At 40.9% G+C, this 4484-nt stretch overlaps 1 long non-coding RNA gene across 1 annotated transcript; it reads left to right on the top strand.

Moving 5' to 3' along the window:
• Positions 1-1438: 1438 nt before the first annotated feature.
• On the top strand, positions 1439-3898 carry LOC130128053 (uncharacterized). Its single transcript, XR_008811866.1, has 3 exons — positions 1439-1560; positions 2617-2912; positions 3312-3898. It is a non-coding gene; the product is annotated as an uncharacterized LOC130128053 (long non-coding RNA).
• The last annotated feature ends 586 nt before the right edge of the window (positions 3899-4484 follow it).

Here is a 4484-nt window from a genome sequence, read left to right as displayed (position 1 = left end):
AGGTGTGACCTATGTCTGAGTCAGGGGAATTCTAGGTGTGACCTATGTTCGATTCAGGTGAACTCGAGGTGGGACCTATATATCCGAGTCAAGTGACCTCTAGGTGTGACCTATGTCTGAGTTGGGTGAACTTGAGGTGTGACCTATGTCTGAATCAGGTGAATGCTAGGTGTTTACTTACGTCCGAGTCAAGTAACTAACTCTAGGTGTAACCTATGTCTGAGTCAGTCCAGGTGTGATCTATGTCCAAGTCAGGTAAACTCAAGGTGTGACCTATGTCATACCTCTCACACCAAATGACAAATAGTGTTCCTGATTCCTGATGTCCGAGGCAAGTGACTTCTAGGTGTGAATGTCTGAGTCAGATGAATTCTAGGTGTGATATACGTATATGCAAATCAGATGACCATGAGCTCTGACTTATAGCATAGGCAAGTAAGGTGAATTAGAGTTACGGCCCATAGGCGTGATGAGTGTGTGAGCAATAGGACTGCATCCATGTGTCAGCCTTAGGATGGGCTGGTGACTTACCCAGAATTTTTCCCCTGCTTTTTTTTTTAAAACAAAGTACTCTGTGGTAGGCTTTAATCCTTAGTACAGTACATGAAAATACAGTGTGCAAAAAAGATAAACCTTTTATCTTGTTTTGTCAGACACCTCACTACAGACATTCCCAATTCAGATAATCGCCTTTTGGAAAATACCTACTTTTGCAAAATAATGAATTGTTTTAAAAATTACTGCAATTCATTTTACAGGGGTGTATTTTAGAGCTCTGACATAAAATGATGAAATTGAGTTAATAATTTCTTTCTAAGATGGATAGTTAAGATTCTGGGATGGGAATAATTAAACTGCTTTTGTTTTAATCACCTCATTAAGTTGCTCTTTCAGATTTATCATTTACTGTTTCAGCATGTGTTGTCTCTAAGTCATTAAATATTTGGTTTGATTTTTCAGTAGACCTTGATTGCATTTTTGCATTGCCGGAAAACACGCTTCTGCAGCGTATTTTCCCACAAAGTGGAGAGGACATGTATCTGTTAGGATTAGCAATGCAAAGACAATATGACTGTGTGTGAATAGGAATTAATTTGAGGATATTATGCAAATCAAAATAATTACGCTTAATAGACTTTTACTAAATGATGATGCTTCTTTTAACAAAAAGAAAAAAAATAATAATGTGGCCTGTGTATTCATTCTCTGATTTAGCCAAGCATATATAAATGAAAATGTATTCAAAACCACACTTTACTTGTTTATGACATGGTTATGGCAAGACTGACCCATTAACAAACACTTGCAACATGAACGTTACGAGGAAGAGAGACATTCACCGGTGTGACGGCGTTGAGGTGAATTTAGGCTGCCGGTCCACTTGGTCATACAGGTAAAACCTGCTCACACACCCATTCTGCTCATGTGAGCTGTGAGAGTGAAACTGACATACACGCTGTTGTTTTCCTTTGTGGTAGTCGATGTCGTCCTTCAAGGAAAGTACACACCAAAAAGTGAAGAGACTCAAAAAGACAGTGGGGCAACTTCATCAATCAGAAGGTAAGACCGTTACAGATTTTCTCTGGTCTTAATAGCCTCTCCTCTCACCCCTTTCCCAAGTCGCTTTGATGACTGAGGAGGATGATGGGATTTTATTACATATGATTGAAAACCGATGGGATTTTGAAAGGGGAATGAGATGGAAAGGTGCACTCAAAATGCCTGCGTACCCTCCAGATGCCAGCAATCTAATTTGCTGTCTTCTGTAATAAATGTGGAGCCTCTAGATGGCAAAGATAAGATGTTATTTCACCATCAGGGTTATCGCTTAATGTTTGATAATGGCAACAGGGAGCAATTGTACCCGACAGTTCAAACAGGAGCCTTAGCTCCCGACAGGAGAAATGATCACTGGAGTGGAAGAACTGTTAATCTGTCAAATCAATGTGACTTCAATCAATAAGCTGATGATGAAGGGACTTCATTTATGAGTACGGTGTCAATGCTTTGAGCAGTCGCAAGATGTTTTTACCTGTATCTGTGCAAATGAAACTGCTTTAACTATTCCGTGCATTTCATGTTGAAACCCAAATTTTCCAACAGACTGTTGTGTGCGTATATTAATTATGTTGCTGTTTGATGGCCGGCTTTACAAATATGACAGGATGCACAGTATAATGAGGAAGCTCCAGCAGAATAAGGGAAATTGAACCAAGAACCTCATTAAATCAAATCAAATCAGTGACATTCCTGATTCAAATATTCATTTTCCCCCTCTTATTATGTAAAACCCTGAGAGTGTTTCACTTGAATAACAAAGAGATAGATGCAGGTGATAACAAAATACACCAAAGAAACAGCTACGAGCAGGAAATGGATCACGATGTTCAATGATATTCTGTGAGCTACCAAGCCAGAAGGAACATGACCATCGCACTTATGACAGTAAATACTGCATGTTGTTATCTTTAACAATGCCAGCACTGTATGTCAGTTCTGAGTGACATCACACACAATGTATTTTGCAGCGTTCTCAGCACACAACCGCAAAACCTCTACGGCGCTGAAGCTGTGACACACAACTTACATTCTCCTCCTTTCCTTTCTACCTCTTAGACATCTGACCCGTTTGTCCTCCAGTTGCAACCTTCTGCTTCCGAACTGCTCCTGCTTCTTTAACCCTCGCATCATGGGGAGGGGTGCAAGCGAAGAATGGGATGAAAAGCATCCAGACACAAGGCAAACCCAACCGCAAAAACACCAAGACACACAGAGTGAAGAGTCAGAAGAGAGCGGCTGTATGAAGTGCTGCATCCGTACCAGGAACTGTCTGATGAGTGCGGAGTGCGGCAGGGCGCTCCAGATCTCCAGTGTTGTCGCCTGGTGTGGCACGTGCATCGGCATATGGACATGTAAGTCTCAACGTCATAAACACCACAAAGATGCGAGCATGTTAGATGGCATACTCACGTTGCCGTTTTTGGTTCCCCTAACAGTAAAGTTTCAACACCGGGAGTGAAAATAACTGATTGCTAATAAGAAAATGAACCTATTGCAGTGGAACTTGTAACCTTGGCAGATAAAACATGAATGACAATTCTTAACTTTTGTGTGTATCTGCTAAAATAAAAGCCCGACCCAACAAGGATTATGAATTTTACCTTAGCTACCGGAAAGTGGCCCCAGTGTCACTCTGCAGGAATGCTTTACAATATTTCAAGCGCATCAAAACCACCAAACCATCTGTCGCTGTTAGGGAAACTGTTTATGTCTTTACAGCTAACATGCATAATGTTTTTTTTTCCTTGCAGAGTTTGACCTTGAACGCAAGAAACACCTTTTCTAAAGGGGGCTACATTGGTTCTCAACATGCTTTCCTCCAGCAACCAGCGAGAAACACAAGCACCTTAATGCTTACCTCTAATCTTACATAATAAATATTAATCTTAGCATCTGAAGACTCCTGTAGTTTCCATCAACTGACATTGCTTATTTTACATTGAACTGACCTTGGCTTTGCATTCTTTACTATATGTTGTGAGCTTGGTTCCCATAAAAAGGGCTGAAAAAAAGCTAAAAACTGTGTGGAATTACTGGAAATCAATAAGTTATGTTTTAAGTGCATTTTAACATAAACAGTGGGCGGCATGGTAGCACAGTGGTTGGCATGGTCACCTCACAGGAAGAAGGCTTTGGGTCTGCTTTCTGGCTGGCAGGCCAGGGTTCTTTCTGTGTGGAGTCTGCAAGTTCTCCCAGGGTCTGCATGGGTTTCCGCTGGCAGCTCCGGTTTCCTCCCACAGTCAAGACATGTAGGTCAGGTGAATCGGATATACTAAATTGCCCCTGGGTGTGAATGTGTGCAAGAATGTGTCTGTCTGTGTGTCTGCCCTGCAACGGACTGGTGACCTGTCCTGGATGTTTCCCCGCTTTCCACACAAGGAGTGCTGCGATAGACTCCAGCAACTCGTGACTCTAAATTGGGTTAAGTGGCTTGGAAAATGAATGCATATAAACAGTGTAATTTTACATACAAACAGTGTGTCTATACATCCTGCTAATGCTGCTTAATGTAGTGACACTGCAAGAAAAATTAAGTAAACCATTTGTTACACACTCACCTAAATCATCACTTTCTATCTCTGCTCAATGTTGTAATAACAATCTGAGAGTGTAGCGAGGACTCTCTCACTCACTCTCTCTCTCTCTCTCTCTCTCTCTCTCTCTCTCTCTCACTTGATATGTGAATCGGTTCTGTGATGGAATGGGAAGTCTTTATTGGACAGGTTATTGTCAAGGAGTGACTTTGTTCATACTGTTAACAAGATGTCATGTTAAAGTCTGTTTCTTGTTGAAACTAAACTTGTTTTACAATTAAAAAAAATGGAAGCTTAACTCTTTTTTTGGATGTGTTAAGTTAAAGGAGTGACTTTGTCGATATTGTCAAAAGATGTTTCCTGTTTCATAAAGAGCTGTTTTAAATGCAC

Source organism: Lampris incognitus, chromosome 17, assembly GCF_029633865.1.
Source record: "Lampris incognitus isolate fLamInc1 chromosome 17, fLamInc1.hap2, whole genome shotgun sequence".
Classification (NCBI taxonomy): Eukaryota; Metazoa; Chordata; class Actinopteri; order Lampriformes; family Lampridae; genus Lampris; species Lampris incognitus.
Note: the sequence above shows the minus strand (reverse complement) of the source record. Positions and strands in the feature narration are given on the sequence as shown.